This window comes from Dromaius novaehollandiae, chromosome 1, assembly GCF_036370855.1.
Source record: "Dromaius novaehollandiae isolate bDroNov1 chromosome 1, bDroNov1.hap1, whole genome shotgun sequence".
NCBI lineage: Eukaryota > Metazoa > Chordata > Aves > Casuariiformes > Dromaiidae > Dromaius > Dromaius novaehollandiae.
Window position 1 is genome coordinate 139,982,786 of NC_088098.1, and position 24,375 is coordinate 140,007,160.

General features: G+C 38.4%; 1 protein-coding gene across 24 annotated transcripts in view; it reads right to left on the reverse strand.

The window, feature by feature from the left end:
* Positions 1–24,375, reverse strand: part of TBL1X (transducin beta like 1 X-linked) — a 205,618-nt gene that overhangs the window by 136,323 nt on the left and 44,920 nt on the right. For 21 of the 24 annotated variants that reach the window (XM_064500556.1, XM_064500701.1, XM_026116682.2 and 18 more), the window contains one exon: positions 10,229–10,301. The exons of the other annotated variants lie outside the window; for them this stretch is intronic. The gene's annotated coding sequence lies outside the window, so the exon portion shown is untranslated. The remainder of the gene's footprint in view (positions 1–10,228; positions 10,302–24,375) is intronic. 24 annotated transcript variants of the gene reach the window in all.

The following is a 24,375-nucleotide window of genomic DNA, read 5'->3' on the forward strand; positions in this document are numbered from 1 at the left end:
AAACTAAAATCCCTCCTTGGTGGTTCCTTCACGACTACTTTGGTTCCATTTTGCCACCCAGGAAAAAAGCAACCGCATGACGTGAAGGTCAGAAAATTCTTACTCCAGCATGAGAGCAAACTAAAACATTTCCAAACACAGGGCCTTCTCCAAGGCACAACACTGCTTTTAGCTCTACCATCTCCAACTGGCACCAATTTAAATTAGGGGACTGGTAGCTACAGCACTTCAGCTGATATCAATTACCATTATATCATGCAAAGCACTCCCTGAAGTAATCAGGAACCAAGCTGCTTATGGAAATAATGTTAAAACCACACCAGAAGTGAAATAGAAGCCAGTGCACAGCACAGATATAACCAGCCTCTCCATAAGAAAAAGAGATTTAAATGGGCAGCTGCCTTCTGCATCAGCAGAATTACAACCATTTCTGTGAATGGTTGTAAGGTGCATAGAGAGGTCACTGTCTTGTATAGATTGGATTACTACAAAGCCGATGGATAATAACTATAGCAAGGAAGCAACTGGGTGCTGGACTGCCAAAAAACAGCTGAGGAGAAACAGAATAATCCAGAATTTTGCTGACTCTCATGTAGCTTTAGAGTGGGCATAGTCCTCTAATTTACTCACAACTAGCTCATGAAAACTGCACAGTGTTTTTAAAACCATAAACCCCAATAAACCGACCTCCAAAACACAGCCTTTTTATCCTAGTGCAGGAAAACAGTGAGAAGTAATGAACTTGGGCCCAGTAAAATGGGGTAGAGGAACCCAAAAGAAGCGTACTTTTAGGAAGCCTAAGTTTTAATAGCATCTGGCCTAGCTGACAAAGCATTGCGTGTTTGTTCTTGATATCTCTCCTAAGTGGCTTCTGCTTATGTACAAAATAGTTTGTTTTAAGGATACTTAAACAAATACCTATGATCTGTCAGACAGGACAAACTCTCTGAACTAAGGTGCCAGCTAAGGTCATTCAGGGACCACCTTACACTTACTGAAAGGACAGATATAGATAGGCTTCCTGGCATCCTTCCATCCTACAATTTCCTACCGCTATTACACTGATGATTCAAATCTAATTTTAACAAGCAAGCAAGCCACTCTGCTGTCAGCAACCATTGTTCCAAGACAGAAGGAAAATACTTTAAACGCATTTTTGTGCCTTTCAACATCTGCATTTTTGTTTTGCTTTTGTTCCTGGAGAGGGGCATGGAAAAGGAAAATAAGGAGAGCACTTTCCAGGGTAGGGAGGAGATATTAATGCTGTCACTTACCATTTCCTAAACAAGCCTAATTTTTCCAAACAGTCCATGGATAGGAGGTAGGCATTAGTTATTTAAGAACTAATGTTTTAAATTTCTAAAAAAACTTGCTACAATTACAAAGCAGGCTTCAAAAATGAATTCCCCTGGGATCACATAAAAATGAGTGGGTTTTGTTTCAAAAATACAAAAAAATTTTCAATGTCCATTGGTAAAAATTGAGTCTTACACAGCTGTGATATTTATTTTTTTAAATAACAAACTGTATGCATCTCTACAGCTAAGTTTGTGTGTAAATGAAATTCCTCCACCAGTTTAGGAGGAAACTAACAGCTTTCTTGATTTCATACTATCTCACAAGAGGAGTTAACTCACCATGTTTCTAAGTGTTGACATAAGAGATCAGATAAAGCAAAAGGATTTGAATATTTTTTACATGGCCTTCAAGAGCAAAATCAACACTGAATAATGAAGAACTGGGTTCATTAGTTATATAGCAGAAGACAAAGTCCAAGATAATGTACACTGGTAGTGAAAAGTTGCAAAGGATAAGATACTCACTGAATGTAATTAGTTTTGAAGATTATTGTAGAAGAAAGGCATAAATGTGTTTCCAGTAACCAAGGATAAGATAACAGTACGCATAGAAGTGTTCCTGACAAGGAAGAAATAGCCACCCTGATTTGTTCTCAGTTAAGTCACCCGGATTTGTTCTCAGTTACAGTACAATCAAATTAGCTATAGGGCGCATCCTGCTGATTATGTCATATGATTTTAATAACTTAAAATAAAAGATTAAAGATGTCTGCAGGTCTCCTGACAAAACAAATAGCACAGTGTGCTGCTGAAATATGTAAGGTGCTTCTATTACTTCAAATTCATAACATAGAAGGTTATTTATAATTTGGAAGGGGAAATATTTAATAGCATTTAACACACTAACAGATATAGAAAATGTTATCTGTATAACACGCTGCCTTGTTATTATAGCCTATATAAAATGCACTGCTATACTGTTGACTGAATGGCAGCTGTCAAAACATGGGGGATCAAGCGTTGCAGGTCCTTGCAGACAGGCATAGAACCTGTACATGGTATTTAATTTCATCTCTTTGTTCAAGTCGGCTGCATTTGCATTGGTTCACATGCAGCAAATTACCCATCTAGAAAAGCTGAGATTCTTTCATTTCCTCTTTTCTCCCAAACTCCATGGGATTTCTTCTTCTATAAAACTGTTGTCATGAATAAAATGCTGCATTTAGTGTGGCTGTGATACTGCCAGCCAATTCCACTAAAAAGATAAAGGCCAAGGGAAAAATTATAAAAACCACAAAGTAGTAATTTTTTCCAAATTCTCTTCACAAAGCATCAGTGCCAAGCATTCAAGTAAACTTTGAATATCGCTCAGGATGTTGGGCTCTCATCTGAGCAGGCTATATCCAGCATAACAGAAGCACTTTGGAAAAGGCATCACAGAGGTGATTTTTGGAACGGGACAAACTACTGAACTATTTCTTACTTGTACAGCAACTACTGTGCTGCAACTGTCCCAGCAAAACATACAGCCATCATCTCAGTTAAATAATCTGCATATATATGTATGAAACCTTAACTGAAGGCCTTCATCAATATGAAGACCAAAAGAGACCAGTATAAAATCATCTGACTGGATTGCCTTAAGAACACAAGTTTTGGAACTCAAACACACATGCTTGCATTAAACATAACTTTGAAACACTGAAAAAAGTCTGTATTTTAGAAGTGCATCAGAATGGCGTGTAAAACTTCGGCTAATGGAGAGTGCATCATCTCAGTTTCAACAATTTCCCAAGTTTAAATAGCTATGAATATTGCGGGAATAACAAAATCTGTTTCCTGTCTGCATTTTTTTAGCCTCAGTTTATATCCAGTAGGTCTTTTTTATTTATGTATCTTCCAAACAAAAGTGCCTTCTAATATCATAAATCTTCACACGCTTATGACCATTTCACAATTTCCGTCTCTATTTGACAAAAGAGATTGGGTTTTCTCAGTTTCCTGCCAGAAGGATGAGCTCCTCTAGACCACATTTTCAGTTAACTCCCAAACTCTTTCCTAAACACATCTAAATACTCTGAACTCCAGCCTTCCAGTATGAGTACTGCACCTCCACACTCACTCCAGTAATGGTATTATCCATCCCGTATGGATGGTAAATACACTTTTCAATTTTTAGGCTTGTAATCATATACCAAAACACCATAGTCACTTTTAGCCATATCACTCTCTCGTAGACTTATGTAAAATAACTGTAAAATAGTATGACTTTCATGCACAGTGAGGTACGCAAATGACAGCTTCTGAAGGAGCTTTAGCTATTATGGGCTTGCACCCGTAAGATGAGAAGATGAAGACAAAAGACACCACTTTGCTATTCGTCATTGCTATCTTTATAATTCAGTGACGTGAAATAATGAACTGAATAGCAGAACAAGAAAAGTACCATCTAAAATCGCTTGGAGACCTGGGGTAGGGAAATAGAGAAGAAGAAAAGGATGGTATTTGGTTCAGAACAAGGATGTTCAGAAACAGGTCAACACAGCTTTTTCGAGTGACTACAACTGGACTGAATAGCTGCTGAGTTTTCTTGCAAATGCAGATAGTGTTTTAAGGACAGGACACAGGACGGACTTCGGCAAAAGCAGACAAATATTTAAGCCTGCATTAAAAGCACATATTATTACCAGAGACACAGGCCTGCACCTCTGGTTTCAAAGCACGGGAGATACTGATATCTGAATCCACTGCTTTCCTCATCCTACATGTGCACACAAGCCATGGAGTACAGCGCTCTGATGCTTAACATTGACTAGATTGATTAGGAGAAGTTGCAGAGACAAGAAAGGCTGCAGATTTAACGCAATGAAAAGGAAACACAGAAAGTAACAAAGGGATGGTCTTTGGCAAAGTGCAAGAGACACAGGTTTGGAACAAAAAACGGAAGATACACATATGGAAAGGAATGGAAAAACTGCACTGAGCCATAAATGAAGTAGGGTATATTATGGGCAGCAAGCTACATGAGAGAATTAAAAAAAAAGGGGGGGGGGTGTTTTTGGACAGCATCTATAAAAAGCATCCAAACACATGCTAACAGAGAAAAGAGATTTTTTTTATAAACGTAGAGTACGTGGAATCCTGAGTCTACTGGTTAAATGAAGGAGAGTCTCTCAGTGGCAAAAACTTGAAGAACTGACTGTTGAGTAAAGATTGAGCGATAAATTTGTATAGGTGACAAAATGAAAACTGAAACAAAGCAGGGTAATAATTTACAAATATCTAAAGGTAGAAACTTGCATAGCAGAAAAAGGCAGGCTTTTTCTATCCGGTATGGAAACCAACCAGGAATAGATGGAATGAGGTTTTTTGTTTTTGTTTTTTTTTAATGGAAAATGTTGAGTGACTAACAGGAAAGGCTTCTGGAAAGGAAGAGCTATTGGCCTGTGGAAAAACTGCCAGAGGGAATACAGGAAAGCTACTGCTGGACAAAATAATAGAAAATGCACTGATGGAAACAATCCTATATCAGTAAGGAGGAATGCATCAGATGATGTAAAAGGCTAGCTCCCAGGTTTCCTGTATGTACTCTGTGCATGCTGTAACTAAGATAATTTAGCTAAAAAAATGTGCTCCTTTTTAATATAATACTAACATATTTCATTACTGATTTTAACAAGCTTTGATAGGAGGAAGCATAATTCAATTATTTTATTATATATTTTAAGTATAAACGGTGAGTATCTGCACTGTAATTCACCTCTTCTCAAAAATAGCAGATACATTTTAGAATTCAAAGCAGCCCTCCCACCCTTACCCGCTTTCTTGGCTGGTTTGCTGGGATCTGTATATCCAATCTAATTATTTTGATTCCCATTTCCAACCCTATCAGTGGTGCAAGAAATCAAAATGCCAGTCCCTCAAATGTGTTAAAACCTAAAAGCTAGCAGCTACTCATTTGCTGAGGCATCACTATGTGGCCCAAAGCCCCTGTTATCATACAATTTATGTTCAGCATTCTGGATGTGACTTGACAGGGTTTTTCCAACATACCAATACTAAGCATTTCACAGAACATTTCAGATACGCTACAGCTTGTTGCATCATCTTGTTCTGTCACAACATAACTGATTCTAACATAAACCAGCAATACTTCGGTTTAGATTTTGTCTCTTTTTAAGCACTTCCTTAAGTCCTTCCTCTTCGTTATTTTTTGTTTTCTTAAAAGGGAAAAACCAGGATCATATAAGTCTACCTCCCCTTTAGTGATCAGGAGAGAGTCAGCAATACTCCTGCCAAAACACCTACTATCCTCTCAAGTCAGAGGGATCATATGTTGCTCACTAGCTGAATTTCTTTGGGGGTGTTTTCACCGAATATATGCTTTTCCCCTCTTGAATTACAATCTTACTTATATTGCTAATGCATCAGCGCCACCAAAAATATTCCCATTCATTTCCACAGCTTTTACAAATATGATAACATGATTTGTGTTTAAATATAAGCGTCACCGTTTTATTTTTTATTATGAATATCATATGTTTGGCAAGCTGTCTGACCTTCCTTACGATGATGAATGCTGCAACAAACAATTTGCTGTATCTTTAAAGAAATGGCCAATTCAATTACATTATGCCAGAAGCTCTCAAATCCCTCTCTGCCAAATGTCTTTGCTGTATCCTGCCACAGACAGCCCATTTGTATTCCAGCACAGTAGGACGCTTGTTTTATTGAAGCATACAGTTCTAGTTAGGTACTATCAACAGAGCGCTATTTCAGTTCTGCAGCTCGGTGCTCCCTTCTACCCCCTCTAGCCTTGGTTATTAGGATTTTCAATTTTACTGACCAAATGTGTATGCATTACTAATTACATGCATGAAATCTAGTAGTTATCGACTGCTACAACAAAATATATTAGTGACCAATTACAGGAGTTCTTGGCAGCCATGGTTATCATTTTAGCAGATTTAATCACTGCACTTAAAGTGAAGCCTGAGATTCCCTTTGAGATTACACCACTAATTGCTTCTGTTTTGCCAGTTACTGCATGAGCTGTTTTGCAAGAAGGATCACTATACATGCTTTCTAAATATGAAAAACCATTAAACAAACAGATCAAGCATCCTGTAATGAGTCGTCCCCCCACCTCCCGAAAAAACAACAGCACAAATTCATCCGTATCACAGTGTGCTCCCATGCATATCCCCCCCTTATCATTCCTCTTTCCTTCTCCTTTCTCGATATTTGGGCAGACAACAGCAATACCAGCACACTGCTGTTCATGTTTAGTGTTTGCTGCTGTAGACATGCTATCTTTTAATTATACAGATAACAAGAATATTGCACCTGTTAAAAAAGAAAATCCTTTTTCCCCCCTCCTCCTTGTTTGAACAGAAGATAGTACTTGTTATTTTTATTATGACAGAATGTTTAAATGGTGCTAGACCTTTAGAGGAAAAAAACTAGGCAAAGCATATGATTTATTACATGCACAGTATCACCATAATAGACTTCCACTCTCTGGGAATCCCTAAAAAACAAACACTCCCCCTCTAAAGGAATTTGTAATACAACATATTGTTCTTTAAAAGCCCACGTCTATCTCCAGATCCCCACTAGTGATGAATTACCTGGTTTACAGCCTCATAAAGCAGAAGTGTCTATATATTTAATGCTGAGACCAACCGCGGGACTTTTGTACCTTTCAAATTTAGTGATATACAACTTTCCAAACACCAATGAAAAGCTGTGACACTTTGCTTCAGGCAACTAAAAGAAGGAGGTATAATTTCATTAACATTTTAGGTCAGATCAAAATAAGTTGTCTTCTAAAAACAGAAAGCAAGGGGCAAGTTGCAACCACAGTTGTTAGTTGTCTCAGAAAAAGTATTTTAATAAATAAAATTGATTGAATAAATATATTTGGTTCCTTTTACTAAAATTTCAGTTATTTAAACTTTGCATAACTCAAACCTTCTAAATTTGCCTCATCATACATCAACATTTTTAGATTTTTAGTAGATTCTTAGTTGATAGAGGTCTAATTAGAAAATTAATTTACCTCCATGAGAGAGAGATTGTAGAGAAACAGTTTTAAATCCCCAGAGAACACCAGACTATTTTTTATGCCAATGGAACAGCAGGATGTGTGCTACCTTTAAAAACTGTCATCACCACAGAACATAATTTACAAAAATAACAATTCCCCTGAAATTAACTGCTAAAAGAAGTTAAAGAGCTTCACCCTACAGCATCAACAGGCTGTATCAGCAGTGTCAGCTGGCTTCACTTCAGCCTATAAACTAAGAAACCGAATCCTACCTAATAATCCCTGCAAAGCAACACAGCACAGAGAGCTGCATCACTAATACGTTTTCTCTTGTTTCAAACCAAGATGCAGACTTTCACAAAAGCTTAGATCTTGCCAGAACACCACGCACAAGAACTGCTGCATGCAGAATGCTTTCAAAAATAAGGCCACTTCATTTCTATGCTTAACTGAAAAAATCTTGCCCCAGACCACTCAATTTCAATTCTGAATGAGAAAAAAATGTGGAAGATACAATAACTACAAATAACTGGCAAATAATAAACTGGATGGAACACCTAAATTATTGTAGAGATCAAACCTACGCTCATAAAGGAACAGACTACACAATTTAATTGGATTATCTCCACCTCTTAGTTCAATAGTTCTTAACTTCTGCCTTCCTCAAACACTTCTGCAGCTTTCTCTTAAGCAGTACAGATGATCTCTAGATATCCAGGAGAATTCTTACTATTTAGACAATTAAGGACAACAAAATGTAGCATTGACATGATCTCTGTTTCAAGGCAGGACCCACTACACTTACATATACTCAAGCCTAGCTGAATGAAAATTTTTCTTTTGTACGGGCAAGCTTCTTTCTCATGTAAACGAGCACAAAATTTAAATTGTAATTCCAAAGAGATTGCAACTGCACCTGGAATTTCTAGTGCTACATTCAAAATGACAAAACAGGAACAAGGCAGAGGAAGAAAATATTCTTGAAATGAACAGCTGAACTTATGTAGGGCCTAAAATACAAAAGGTCAGGAAATACCTGTCTTTCATCACTGTCAAAAGCAATAGGCCAAAATATGCAGAGCAGGACTGATAACACAGGAAATAAATGAAAACATTTGCTGTGTGTTAGTATAGAAGTTAAAAGAAACAAGGTAAAAACCTCTCTCAAAGGTCCCTGCTGGATTTAAAACAGAGCTGCAGAGCCAATTTTGATTTAAAAACATGCCATCATCATTTAAGAATACTGAATTTCTATCCTTTAATAACCTTACACCTGTTCACTAGTCCATGGACTTAATGTGTGCAACTGTACATACTGAGTGCAAACATGGCAAGGCATATCATGTACAGGAACCGTAACTGTAATGAGAACTACAAATGGACAAGAAAGCAACCACTTACTTAAAATACAGTCTCCAGCATTTAAAATGTGATTCACTATCTGACTTACAAACCCAAGAGTTTTAAAATACTTCTCAGAAATGGTAATGCTAAATGCTGATATGATTCACTTCTGGATTGTGGAATGAATTAAAAGTCTTATATGTGTATAGCTTTCATAGCATATTTTTAAGTTACATATTTAATTCTCCTTAGTATCACAGGCAACTGAAGAGAGACCATTTTTTTTGCCCACTGTTTCACTGCAAACAGAGAAACGGTAAATACTATAGCAAAATGAAACATACTTTCTCACACAGTGACATGACAGATATCAATTTATAAGTTCATCCATTCAGTACAAGAATATCATTAAACCACAGCAAAGATTTGGAATAAAATGCACTGATAACAAGTTTAGATCAGATTAAATTGAGAGAGACTCTCAGCTGAGAATCAGAGTTTGTAAAATTTAATGTAAATACAAGTAAGAATATTCACTTTACTGAAGCCTTCCAGAACTAAATCTTTTAACATGATAAATGCCAGCAGGAAGGAAGGTGCCAGCTCTGACAATTGTTTCAGAAAACTCAATTAACTTTGCATGTCATTAAAAATACACTACCAATAGAAAGAGGTTTAGTGCTATGCTGTACTTATTTATTCATTAAAATTACATGTATTTCATATATGAATATATATGAATAAATAAATAAACACATTAAACAATACAACAAGTTACCTTCTGCACGTCGAAAAGAATTTATTGTAACCAGAATAGTGCTTGGATTGCCAGGAAAGGAAAAGTTAGGTGCATGGCCATTATCCCTGGAAAAACACTCATCTTTTCCTGCCTTTTAAGAAATCTAGGTAGGCTGGGCTTGGGATTGTTGGGGTCCTTCAAAAGTCTAAGAAGGTCTGCTACATGCCCCATCCAAGCTGACGAGAAAAGACTGTCCTCATCCTATTTTACGGGAAACTACTCCACCTGAGACAATAACTTTTGTCTCAAACAACGTGAAATAAGCCATCATCAATTGCAAGACAACCATATTAGGCCACCGAGAGGTCCTCTTCTTGGCCTTCATTCTCTGATGATCTCATACTTTGCCTCTTTATAGGACTTCACTCCTTCTAAATCTCAATTCCTCCTTATGGTCGCAACCGGCAAGACTGAGTTTAATTTTAAGAATGGAGAGGTCCCTCAAATTCAGCAAGTAACTAAAAAGGCAAAACACCATAATACCAAGAAATCTTGTATACAATGTACGTTTAATTTTATGCAGGTGTTAAGGGTAGCAATAAAAAGCAAACCTACTATAAAACAGTGAAGGTTATATGCAAAATTCCATTTAGCTAATCCCAGTGTTTCTAGTCTTTTTCAATCCAAAACCCAAAGTATTGTCTCAATTTCCAGTCTGTAATTAGGCAAGGAGAAGCTGAAAAATATTCGACAATTTTAACATTCTGAAAGTTGATTTCCAGCTAAGCATTCACTTACTCAGGTGCAAGTACAGTCAAGCTTCCCAGCTTCCCCCAGATTTTCCTTTCAGGCCAGTTTTATCCTTAGGTACCTGCATACAATTAAAAAAAAAAAAAAAACAATTTGCATCACTCTTATTAAGTTCATTTCTTGATTGTATTAACTTTTAAACTGTCAGCTCAAAATTGTGAGCTATTTAAAAATTTAGACCTCTAGCTTTTCTAAAAGGATTATTTCCCATCAATTTACTTAAGCAAGGGCATATTAAAAGTTTTCTTTCTCTGCAATGAGACTTAAATGAAAGAGTTTTCTGTATGAAACCTCATGTAAATTCAACCTAGTAGAAGGTGGGACTGCATGATTTAGCTACATTTCATCACTTGTTTTTAGGAGTTCAAACAGAAAGCAACGCTGTTAAGATTTTGTTAGTCACAGCCTTAAGCTACCTTAAAACTGTTAACATGGGATGAGAAAATCCTATCTGAAATCAGTTACCATTTTATAAATTGAAAGATGGTTTGCATACAGGTGCACTGTCACTTAGTTAAGGAGGAACTCAAAAAAAAAAGTTATTCTGCTTTCTCCTGGCACTAGTATGAATTGAAGAAATATTTCCAAAATGTGCTATTCGACCATATGGAATCAATTTTTGCAGGCATAGGGAGCTCCAATTAAATGTGTGGCTTTGCTGACACAAAAGTCCACCTGCACATATTCAAATTTTCCAATTTGAATTAGCCCATCTAATTTAGACCAGCCCACCTAACAATAATAGACTAGGAAAAACAACGCATTGGGTATGCCACAGCAACTGAAACTATCCTCTTCAAATAATAATCACTATGTTACTTTTGACCATGGTAAGAACATAACTGAATTAGAAAGAACAAAACATGGAATTACTTTCTCTAAAAATAATTAAAAATGCATCAGGTCAAAGGAAAATTACCTTTAGTCTTCTACCTGATACAAGTAAATACATAACTGAAAAAGTAAGCAAGTAACAGTTTTTCAGAGAAGAATTTACTAGAAGTTAGTGGAAATTTAAAAACTGACTGTAAATATGCTTCCTAGTTTTTAAGTTTTCTTTGCACATTGGGCATCCAGATTTTCCCAGGATAAATATATGGAAAGCATGCATTAAAAAAAAAAAAGGAAGAAAAAGGGCCAACAAGCTATATATAAACACTAACATCCTCCCATATATAAAATGTTAAAATAAGAAAGGTGACTGATGGAGTAGAAACTTACAACATTTAAAACAAGCACTTGAGAAGTCCTAATTTTTATTTTTATTTTTTTTAAGTATTCAGAGTTAATTGGGCTCCCTTGTCCGTGCCCAGTCTGACATTGTTTAATTAGGTGATGACAGGCAATTTTTTTCCACAGGACCCCCACCTCATTCAGTGAATGCAGAAGACAGAAGAAAACAGAATATTGAAAATCTACACATTAAGTGAATTGCATTAAGCCACAGCACAGCTTGACAATTTATTTATTTCAAGTTATTCTGTGCTGCTTCAGAACAGTACTCCGACGACAGAAAGGCTAGTTCTCACATACAGCTTCTCTTTGGTATTGTTGTGATGATAGTAGATTGCATTACAGTCCCCTGGGTGGTATGTGATGTGATACCCATAGACAGTGAACTGAAAGGAGGAAACTTTTGAATTAAAAACATGACAGATCTAAGTGCTCAGCCCAAGATCCCTAAAACTCAATTATTTCAGAGTGCCTAGCATTCTATCATACTTTAAACTAATTCTCTGGGGAAGCTGTATTCACCTACCTTAAGTAGGTAACCATATCTTTCATTTTTTGCAGCGCTTTACCCCATTCACTACCTAACTTACAGTTTCTACAACAAATCAAAGCAAGTTTTCAAAGACCTGTCTCCTTTGCTCCACAGTCTTCAGGGACCATATAATTCTGAGATCATATAATTTAAAACTATATCATAACGCATATGTCCAAGGGAGCTCAATTAAAATATTCTAGACAAACCGTAATTCTTCACTTTCCTAGTTCTGCAGTGCTTGACTTTGGAATGGTAATAACATTCTTCAAGGCAGCTTTTGAGCTTGGTTTAGTTGCCAACTCTTTTAAAGGAAGTAACAGAACAGAAATTTCGTCCTGTTGAATACAAACACCCAGAGTCTCCCCCACTTGACCGACTGTTCTCCTCCAAACTGTATCAGTGCCAATCCTGTGGACATTCATCCCCCCCATCACAGTCTCCTTGTCATCAAGCTCAGTCTCGTATTTCTGATCCCAGTCCTTCCTCCCTGTCTCTTCAGAGTAACTGCTTCCATCTCATCAAGTGTCTCATACTATATATTGCTCCCTACCCTCCCTCCAACTGGAATCCTGTTTCCATTAGTTTCCAGCCCTCATCCACCATCTTTCCTTCCATCCGCAGCATCATCTCTCAGCCTTCTGTCCCCCTCACTGATAGATCTGTCATCTCCCTCATGCTGCTTTTTACCTTCCTGTGGTTTTCCCACTGTTTCACTCTCCCACTCAGCCTCCCTGCACTTGCCTCTCCTATTGATTTTCAGATTTATCCTCAACAACTCACTCCCTGTCTCTTCTGTACTTCCCTCCCTGGCTCCTACAGAGTCTTTGTGACTAGTGTGCCATAGCCATGGCTGCTGTGCTTTATGCTGACCTCACTTCCAGTGAGGGGTGTTAAACAAATTCGTACAAGTGCTCATGTGCAGGAACACTTAATTTGAGGATCCCAGAAGGACTTAGGCAGAAGATAAGCCGAAACAGCAGTGCTCTCCGGTGAGAAGTGGAATTTTAGCCACTTAAATCCCTCACTACTGAAAAATATAAACACCTAAGGGTTCAGATGTCAAGGCAGCTAAATGAAGGTTTTGTGGATTGTGGGTACTTCGGTCTTGACGTTAGATTAACACCAACTACTCTTTTAATTCAAAACAAAATAACAATTTAGTACCAGCCAGCACTGTACATTATCTCCCTCAGCTACACGTTTGATACACCAGTCTCCATTCCTACAGAGAGAATGCAAACAAAGTCAGATGGAGTCTAAATCTTCAATATAAACTCACTCTACATTTCAACTAATGCCAGTATTCTGAGCCATTCTTTCTGAAGACAAAACAGCCCTTGATTCAGTCTCATACAGTAAATATGGGGGTGGGAGGAGTTTTAATAGTTTTTAAATTGAGTGGCATTTTCACAGCACTGTTTAGCAAGGATAAGCGTGGTTATCTTTATTCCACTGGAAGAAAGTAGACGATAGCATATCCTCACCTATTTTAGGCAGAAAGCACAAACCAACCAAACACATCTTCCTGTCTCGTCTCCAACTTCCACCTTGTCTTCCCTTTTTTTGTGGGGGGAGGAGGGAGAGTTAAGACTGAATTTAAGATTGTTTCATACAACTGGGAGAGGCTGATTCACCCAACATGGGAAATAATGCATCAAATTAAATGACATTTGATTCGTTGCATAAGTCCTAATTTTAAAACATTTTAAATATTTGAGTTGTTATTGATAGGGTTTGCATCAACAGAATTTGGACTACATCAACGCAACCAGAAGTCAGAATTATATAATAAATTCAAATATGATGAGAATTGCATTAAGAACATTCTTCCCACCTTTGAATACCCAAAAATAGTTCTTGGGATTACCTCATGACATGCAGATTAATACTAACCATTATTTGTAACAGGCATCTTTTTAAAAGAGGTAATATAGATTAGTATAGAATAAATGATCTCAGCTTCTTGTTATCCATCAAAACCAGCAGCCAGCCCTATGATTTTCCCTGGTATGCATTTACATATGGGTATGCTTAACCTGTCAGATCTCTCACTAATTTCCCTTTTTACCTCATTTTTTCCTTTCCCATGTTTCATAAATCTCCCTGTCTCACACAACTCCTCTTCTTCCACTCATCTCCCAGGGTTTATTTCTTTCCCCATAGTTTCCTCACTTAAATGCAACCCAAGCTGCAAGTGATGAAGAATGGATTTGCCTTCCTGCTTCAGGGGGCACAACTCACATGTGCTCCAAGACTCCTGGGGAAATAACTAGTGAATGGTTTCCAGCTGGACTTCACGCTACTGATCACAACCACCTGAGCCCAGCCATGCAGCCAGTTCTCAAACCACCTCACTGACCACTTATCTAGCCTGTACTTCATCAGCTTGTCTATGAGAATGTTAGAGGAGACAGTGTCAAAAACCTGACTCAAAAAAGTCAACATAAACAACATCCACTGTTCTTGCCTCATCCACTAAGCCAGTCATCTCATCATAAAAGGTTATCCAGTTGGTTAATATGACTGATCCTGATCACCTTCCTGTCCTTGATGTGACTAGTAATTGCATTCAAGATTAGCTGCTCTATTACCTTCCCAGAGATCGAGGTGAGGCTTACTGGCCTATAGCTCCCCAGATCCTCCTTCATGCTCTTCTTGAAGACAGGCAGGATAGATAGCTCCTCTTCCGGCTCTCAGGAACCACTCCCAATCACCATGATCTTTCAGAAATAATCAAGTGGCTTTGCAGCAACATCACACAGCTCCTTCAGCACTCATAGGTGCATCTCATCAGGGCCCATGCATTTGTGTATGTCCATTGTGTTTAAGTGCTCCCTAACCTGATCCTCCTCCACCAAGGGTAAATCTTCATTGCTCCAGGCTTGCCCTCTGTTCTCAGGAGCTTGGGATTCCTGAAGGTCAGTCTTAACCAGTAAAGACTGAGGTGAAGAAGGTGTTAAGTACCTCTGTCTTTTCTGTCTCCTTTGTCTCCAGGACCACTGCCCCATTTAGCAGCTGGCCAACATTTTCCCTAGCCTTCCTTTTGCTGCTTATGTACTTGTAGTGTGCCCTTCTTGTTGCCTTTCACATACCTTGCCAGCTTTGACCCCAGGTGGGCTTTAGTTCTCTTAACCCCACCCCTAAATGCTTGGACAGGGTCTCTATATTCCTCCTGGGAATATGTCACCTGTCCCTGCTTCCATCTCCTGTACACTTCCTTTTTATGTGCGAGTTTAGTCCTTGTTCATCCATGCAGGCCTGCTGCCGCCTTTACTTAAGGTCTGCTTGTTGGGACCATTCTGGAGCTTGGAGGAGGTGATCCTTGAATATCAACCAGTTCCCTTGGGCCTTTCAAATCCGATAGGATTCTTCCAAGCAGGTCCCTGCACAGGCCAAAAGTCTGCTTTCCTGAAATCCAGTGATGTGATCCTGCTTTTTGCCCTGCTCCCTCCTCACAGGATTCTGAACTCCACCATCTTGTGGTCACTGCGGCCAAGGCTGCCCCTGACTTCCACATCCCCAACCAGTTCTTCCTTGTTTCTAAGTACAATGTCCCGCAGAGCACCTCCTCTCGTTGGCTCCTTCATCACCCAAAAGCTGCCAGCTAACCTCTCACCTGTCCCCAGGCAGAGCTCCATGTATTCCGCTTGCTCTCTCACATAAAGGACAACTCTTCCCCCCCACCTGTCCTTCCTAAAGAGCCTGTATCCATCCATCGCAGCATTCCAGTTGTGTGAGCAATCCCACCACTTCTCCTTGATCCCAATGAAATAGTAGCCCTGTAACTGCACACTGACTCCTAATTCCTCCTGTTTGCTCCCCATGCTGTGTGTGTTAGTGTACAGGCACTTCAGAGAGGCACCTGGGCATGCTGACTTCCTAGAAAGGACAGGAGAGCTTTACCCATAATGTGGTGCCATGCATACTTCCTTACTTACATGCATGAGCTTGGGGCAATCCCAATTCAACACTGTCTTGTTGATCAAGAGGTCCCTTCTGTTTACATTACCCCAGACCCTTTGTTTGCCCAGCCTGACCACCATTTCTTCACTTGATTGTTGGTTATTCTCTCCCTGCCTTGTCCTTAGCAGTTTAAAGCACTCTTTACCAGGCTGGCCAGCCTGTTGGCAAAGGTACTTCTGCCCTACTTTGAAAGGTGGATCCCATCTCTACCAATAAGTTGGCACTCCTTGAAGAGGGTCCTGTGGTCACAGAAACCAAAACCCTGTTGTCAAGACCAGCTCCGCAACCAATTTTTGATCCAGGATCATTCAGTCCTCCTCAGACCCTTCCCGCTCACTGGCAGGATCAAGGAGAACACCACCTGTGCCCCCATGCTCCCATATCCCAAGAGCCACGTAGCCACACTTGATACTTTCCCAGTCTCTACTGGCAGTATCACTGGTGTCCACACGTCCACATGGAAGAAGAGCAGGGTGTCCAAGGGCCAGACAAGCCTTGGAAGCCTCTCCACAACATCCTGAATGTGAGCCCCCAGCAAGCTGCAAACCTTCCTAGATGGCAGGTCAGATCAGCAGATGGGGGTCTCTCCCCTGCAGCAGTGAGTTCCCACTAACACTCGCCGCTTCCTCTGGGTGATCCCGTGTGCTCCACAGCTACAGGGGGAGCGAACCCTATCCAAAGTTGCAAGTTTTCCAGTGGAACAGAAGCCCTCCTCCTGGTGCCAGAAGTCACCAGCTTCCAGCCTTCCCCATCATGGGAGTTTCCATTTTCTGACCTGACAGGCATTAACTCTGCCAGCTCTTCTGCTACAGTTGGAGGTTTGGCCTCCTGAAGCTGCAAAGTCTCAGAGAGGATCCAGTTTCTTTCTCACAGTTTCTGATGCTGCACCTCCTCCCATGGTAATAATTAGTTAATAATTAGTAATAATACAATTCAGGACTGATGTATCAGAGTATCCAAAGGTGAACCTAAAGGAAAATGTCTACATTTGTATAAGTTGAAACCGTAGATTAATCTTTCACATTACCTTTGTAATTAGCTTCCTGATATTTATAATCTTGTTTGATGTAACTAGTATGTTGATTGTATTTAAATATAAATGTTAAAAGGTAGCATTGGGTATAAAACCAAATCTATTGTTCATTACAATCCACAGCTTATTCTTGGTATTATTCCCTCTTCTTCTACCCCCACCTCATTCAAACACACACAGTTTCACATTTTCATGGCACATTTCACATGACATTTTGCTTTATGTGCTGGTAAATTTCTCTGTGCCTAAACCTTGGGTTTGTTTCCCAAGAATACATTCTAAATAGCATAAAAAGTCACATAGCTTTTCTTCATTTTTTGCCCCCTTGGCCACTGTACTTGCCCTTCTCGTCAAGATAAAACAATAGCTGGTCACATTACTCCTGTTTCCTTCCCTAAGAGAGCAACAGATCCAGGCTCTTCTTCAACCAAATGCAACACCGTCACCTGAAGATAACAATAGCAGCCTCAGTTCCACTCTTGTTTACATTTGTGCCCCAAATCCTACTCATCTCAAACAATTAATGGGGTCTATTCCTGAATCCTCCCTCCAACATGCCATGCACTAAAACAACACTCAGGAGGCTGATGAGTGTGAGTGTGTGTGCAGGAGGGAGGGAGGGAAAAGAGCGGAGAGGGAAGAGGGACCAGAAGGGGAAGAGAGGCAGCTTTCAAATCCAGCCTGGGGGTCTAAGCTATAGGATTCTCATGGCCTGTAATAAATCTGTGCAACTGAATCCCCTACTTGAGCTTAAAATATCAGCCTCAGCTCAAATGGAGTAGATTCAGCGAAGAAAGCATGTTTGCCTCTTACTGCTACTTTGATACTGAGTGGTCATTTAATAAAAACTTAATTTGCTTAATGTGTACAAATAAATGATTCAACACTAAAAGGTGCATGTGGAAGAGGAATTTTATTACACCTTGATTCTTTCTATATTGAAACTAAGAAAAAAAAGAACTCTATCTCATTTATCTGAAATAAAGACTGATGTTACTTTTTATGTTTAAATAACAAGTGATGAATAATGGTTATATACACTTCGACAAGACAGCCTTTCAACACACAATTTGTGTACGTGATACTTAGAAATTAAGCATAAGTGTAATATCATCAGTGAATGCATTATTTACAAATAAATCACTCATTCCTTTGTTCAGCCTGAGTTAAGTACAAATTAATGCTGGAAGTGATATGTAATTATCTTTACTTGACCACCAAGATGCAACAGGAAAACAAGAAAGTTTAAAATAATCAGATCTTGCTGATAAACACAGAACATTAAAAGCTATGTGTCAGGATAATATAAGATGATATTAATCGTTATTTCTTCTGAAGAGGTCTCTAACAGTCACACCAATATATTTAATGTTGTACTGTCTCTTATTCTCCAGTGTGGTATACTGCCTGCTAGTGTTAAAGTTAAAATGAGATTCAGTTATCCCGGGTCCTACCACCACTGACCCTGCAAATCCACCACTTACACACCCCATGGAGTAAGTGGGGCTGTTAATATGAATCATGACCTTGGAACTACGCTTCAAAACCTAAATAATCCAATGGCTATAATTCATACGGAAGCTAATAAGCACTAGTGATCCTGAATGATCCCTTTATCAAAAGCTGGCACTGTAAGTTTCCCTTATTCTCCAACATGTTCATGTTTGTTTGATAGTTACATAAATATATATTAGTAGAAGATTGATTTTGAAGTTTGTTTGTTCAACTGGTAAACTGATAAAAATAACGTAAAACAAATTTCAGTATTTGTCTCCATATACTTTATCTAATCATTCAGTTTGTTCTATCTTCTTGTTCACATTTTAAAGTTCCTGACATCCCTAGTAGTACAGTGTTTACAGTCTAGTTTCTATCATGGGTGACATGAAAAAGACACTTTGTTCACCCACACACACTTCCTTCCAGAAAGGTCAATAGAATCATTTACAAATGAAGGTTCACATACATTTTTCCCCTACGAATTATTAGTATGAAGCCAAGAATTCCCCCATCACATTCTACTAGCTATATTCAACAGACTACATCTCATCAGTTTAACAACTGCCTATACCTCATTAAGGTCTACATGACTGAAGCAAAATAATGATTCTTACAACTCTAATGGTTTGCTGACATTGAACATTTACCAGTATAATAATGACAGAATCAAAAACTGCACTAGTTTAAACCTCCCACGAATATATTTTTGTTTCAATAAGTAGTTTTTCGGCTTAACAAACTTCATCCGACGTAAGCACAGATAAAACAGAAAAGGCTTTCATACCCAAAGAAGAAGATTTAACATTACGGCTACAGCAATTATAGTCTAGGTTATGCTGTTAACTTGCTCACACAGACAAGTACTAGAACTTTTCAGCAAACATTTAAACACAAGTGATAAGGGTTTATACTTTGTATGTCCTCAAGCCAATACAGTTAACATTTCTTTGATCCCTGAGCTTCACAGGTCACAGAGAGCTGTGGGACAGAGGAAGTGCTAGAGGCCTGGTAACTTCAGAAACAATTATAGGAACTCAACATGAACGGCATCGCTAGAAGTTCACTTCAGCCTAAAAGTAGTAGATGGTTTAGCCCAATGGTTTAAATATAAACAGCACAGTTGCTGTCGCACAGTTGCCAACGAAAGACAAAGTTCCCAGTGCATTTTTTTCTTCAGATTGATGATTTGTGAGGTGTTGCACAGGGAGAAAGCAATTTACCACAACATAAGTCCCTCTGATTAAAAAGTTTCTCCCAGCATGTCTTTCTTGTCATATCTCAAAGTAAATTATGCAATCAATATTTTTTAACCATCTACTACACTGTAAAGATTATGGCTAAAATTCTCAAAAGGACTGCCTATTAAATTTAGTTGGCAAAGCTAAGTACATTCTTTTGAATTCAACTCATTTTAAAAACAGAATTCACTCTAAAGTGGAGTTAGTGTCTTTTTATGGGAGAAAAATAAGTGAGGCTCAACTGACCCCAAATTGGTACAATTATAAAAATAATGAGCCATTCAAAATTATTTGTCTCCTTTTTTGTGTAAAATCCTGTGGCAACTTACTGGTAAAAGCAAGAATAATATCCTTCTTTCCTAATTCACTTTCTTACAAGTCCTCTACTGCCTAACAATCTATTTTATAAATACTCAACTTTATATTATAGTGATCCCTATATACATAAGAATCAAATTTTTATTGTGACAATAGTCACATAAAGCATAGAGTCCTTCTTTTCACATAAAAGTCTGCTGAAAGTTTGTTGGCATGATAGGACCTGAGTCTAAAAATACAGTAATTTAAGAAGTAAGATTTTATTTTTCAATATGGCCCTTCAATAGAAGGCTGAGAAGAAACCTTCTCTTTAAATTCTGTTCAGAATAAAATCTAGAGAACTGTGCTCCATCCTTTGCCAGCTGCTTTAATTGTGACCTTAATTCACTAATTTAGGAACAACACTGCTTCCCGTTTCACACTTAGCAGAAAGTAGTTATGCCATGAATGTATTATAAACACTACAGAACTCATAGGCTGTATGATCTTTTTGAAAACCAAGACAAACTAATAGATGTGCTGCTCTTCTTCATTCTCTACTTCCTGCCCACATTCTGATGACTTAATTCAATACCAAAGTTAGACCCTGTGAAAGAATTTCACATCTCATTTCCCTTCCATATTTCCCCTTTCAACCTGAGATTCTTGACGATCTGCTGACTTCCCTGGAAGTTCACTTTCTCACAGAAATGCTGCAAGTGCAAAGCCCGAGGGAAAAACAAACTGCAAGACATCACTTACTCAGAAAATTCCTTCCTGGGATAGAGAAGACAAATATATATATTCATACATATATACATGTATATTCATATACATATACACACAAATCATGGCAGAAGAGTATCTCCAGACAAAACAGCAAAGCTTTGGCAGCAGAAAGAATGCAACCCCTTATCTGGATCACCAACACGATATTTCAACATGTGCCTCCAAACACAATTTTGGGGGACAGGATGGTCCCTTCGGGGACCCTGCAAGGGATGCAGCTGGGAAAACTGCAGACAGCCACACAGTGAATGTTTGGTTCAGAAATTTCCATGGTATCTACAATCTATGTGCCCTAAACACCACAAAATGCTTCTCCGTACCCTATAAAAGCATAAATGCCATAGGAAAGGCTGTGATTACAGAATACCATAGAGGAAGAATTGAAGATGGAGGGCACTGTCCACATCTTATGTCTTTGCAATAGCAGAAAATTTCTTTAAAAACAGAAAATAGCAAGATAAGAACTTCTCCCAAATGATCACAGGAAGTGGACTATGTATCATAGAACAGAAAAGATAATAATGTCGATCATTGCGTGCCTATGTCCCCAGGGGCTGATGTTCATTGCTGATCCCAAATCTCGTAATCAATTGAACTGTGAATGCAAGAATAAGGGGGTGAGGGGGAACAAGTAAAGAAAACTTGTTATTAAAGGGCAGCGGGAGGAGAAGAGCATTAAAAATATACTTCACACCCACAAGCAACCACTGGAAACCCTGAAGCATATTGTTAATGCCAAGTAAACACAGTGGAAAAAAAAAAGCAGTTTCAGTCTCCCTTCAAGCTCCTTGGATACCTCAATACTTCAAATACTTGAAATCTAAAATCTTATCTCAAAAGCTTAACTTTCTGCCTTTATTCAGAAATAAAATCTCCTTCTGTAAAACCTACTAAATTCTAACTTAAAACTATTTAGGTTCATTGCCCCACGGTCCTTCTCATCTTGAAATGGTTGGAAATGTTCTTATAATTTCCTGTCTACATTTATTTAGGACGCATTTAGAATATCAGTACCAGACAAAAATGATTATTCTTTAGCTGAAACAGTTCTTCATTCCTGATGTTTATCCATAAATTTATTTACAATGAATTGCTGTATCCCTTCTCTACCTTCAATGCCTTAAGCTAAACAACAGAAGCTTTCTAATTCACTTTTTGAAAGATAATTACTCTATTCCTCTGATCAGCTTAGTAGTCTTTCTTTGCACCTGTTCCAATTTAAGTCCATCTTTCCTGAATATAAGTGAACAGTATTGTACACAGTATTCCAAATGAGGTCTCAAGAAGGCCTTGTAAAATGCTATCAGCGTTTCTCTCTCTGTCTCTGCAAAAATATCATGTCTAATGCACTATAGAAAGAAGCACATTAGCCTTTTCCACAGCTGCATCACACTGGTGGCTTAGAGCCATCTTTGTAGTATTATTACGGCACTTTACCTGATTCAGGCTGCTACGACCATTAAATCATCTGCACAACATCCTATGATGTTAACAGATAGTCTTCTCATTTTAGATACTTGCATATCAAGATAAAGATTAGAAGAACCTATTTGAGACCAGACATTGGGGCTTGCAGAGCTGAATTAGCAACTGAGACTTTCTAATCCTTAATCCTGAATATACACTTCCAAACATTAGCAACAAACAGATGAACTACACAGTACACAGTAACAAGGGTACTCCAGTTACTCCATGCCAAATGCCTGTGCCTACACTCAAAAGCCATTTCTAAATGGATGGTTATAGACATTCACTTCTCTCCTCTACCACATAATTGCATTACGCTGCCAGAGAGATTATACCTAGAAAGGCTAAACGTCCACCTGGCTTGGAGTTGTGGTGGAATCACCACTGCCTGCTCTTCTCTGCATGCCCTCAGCTGGCATGGAAACTGCCTTTTTATGGTGATCCCATCTAGACAAGCCTCTACGCTTTAGGCCACCTCCTACACATACTTGTTCCAAGTTGTCAGAGCAAAAACTGCTCTATTATCTCTACTTCTACCAAAGCTCTTGCTCGCCCTGACAAATTCTCCTGAAAAATGTTTTCAAGATTCTGAATTTTTAATCCGAATTTTCTTCTTATTCTAAAATTTAGATCATAGCTGAAGTCATGCTCCAAAAAAATAAACAAAATCTAAAAATGCAGCAGCACGAACTCAAAGAGTGATGCTGGACAAAGGAGTTGACTGGCACACGGCTTTACGGTTCCTACACAACACAGGATATTGCAGCTACTCAAATTATACTGTTAATTTTATAATAATTAATAATCAGATACTCTTAATGCCAACTTATTCCCACTAACACAACCTGTCTTTGGAAAAAATTGACTAGAACACGAACATTAATAGAACTAGACAGAACATGACCTGATTTCCCTTAATGCTTAAATCTCTTAATTGCCTCAAAAATGCCATCCTTGTTTTGCAGTCACATTCCAAAAAATACTTTTTCTTCCCAGCAACTAGCAAAGCCAGCACTTTCCACTGAGCTAGTACATGGGAGTCTTTCTCTTTTAACAAGGAAAGCATTCCAGTCAAACAACACAACCACTTCTTCTAAGAAAATAAATATCCTAATTATATTTGAACTTAGTTTCTCTTTCTTCCCCCAGTATCACACATACACCTTTAAAATTTCAGGTTAACTCCATATTATGGTCTGTCTTTCAAGCTCACAAATATATAAGGCAGATAAAATGAATTCTGCCAGGACCTAGAGATGTAAAAGTCAGTGTTAATAACAGCAGTGCACAAAAATGAAAGTGCGTAGCCGTGCAATGCCTCCAGCATTACCTCACAAAACCTGTAGACAAATATACTCACTACATCACTTCTACAAATTAAATATAAACACCTTTCAGATATTTCTGTTTCCAGAGCACTGCCCTGCATCACAGAGGGTACAGATCAGTAACACCTGCATTGCCATGACCTAGCATGTTACTGCTGGTCAGCTCAGCAGCTGTAACCAGCCAGTGGTGTACATTCTTCCCTTTTAGCAGTTAGCAGTGGAAAAAAAATAACTTCAAAGTGACTTGAGTGCATGCCTTTTACTTTACAACTGAAGTGATGAAAAAGCCAGCATACAACCAGTTACGACAATCCTGCCGATGACTGCATTTTATTAATCTGCAGTAATAGCCAGTATTTTATTAATCTGCAATAGCACAATTTGCCCCAGGCTGTAAAGATGGTTTTCTACTCCCTGTGCCACGGGCACTCCTGAACTAGTTCTGAATGTTACAGTTTGGCCCTTTTCTTTCTGATAATGGAAAAGACTATGTTACACTTAAATTGTAGATAAATACCAGGCACAATTCTGGTAATTTTTTGGTATAGGACAAGTCAATATAAAATACATACACTTTTGACTGAGTATACATTTGACTTATTCCAAAAAAAGCAAGTAATTTGAAAGCTAGGACAGTATCTTCTGATGTCTGCAGTTAGGATCAGGGTAAACAATATTTATATATTAATACTTCAGAGTCCATAAATATTGTGAAAGAGATGTATTTTTTTTATTTTCAATATGGAATCGGT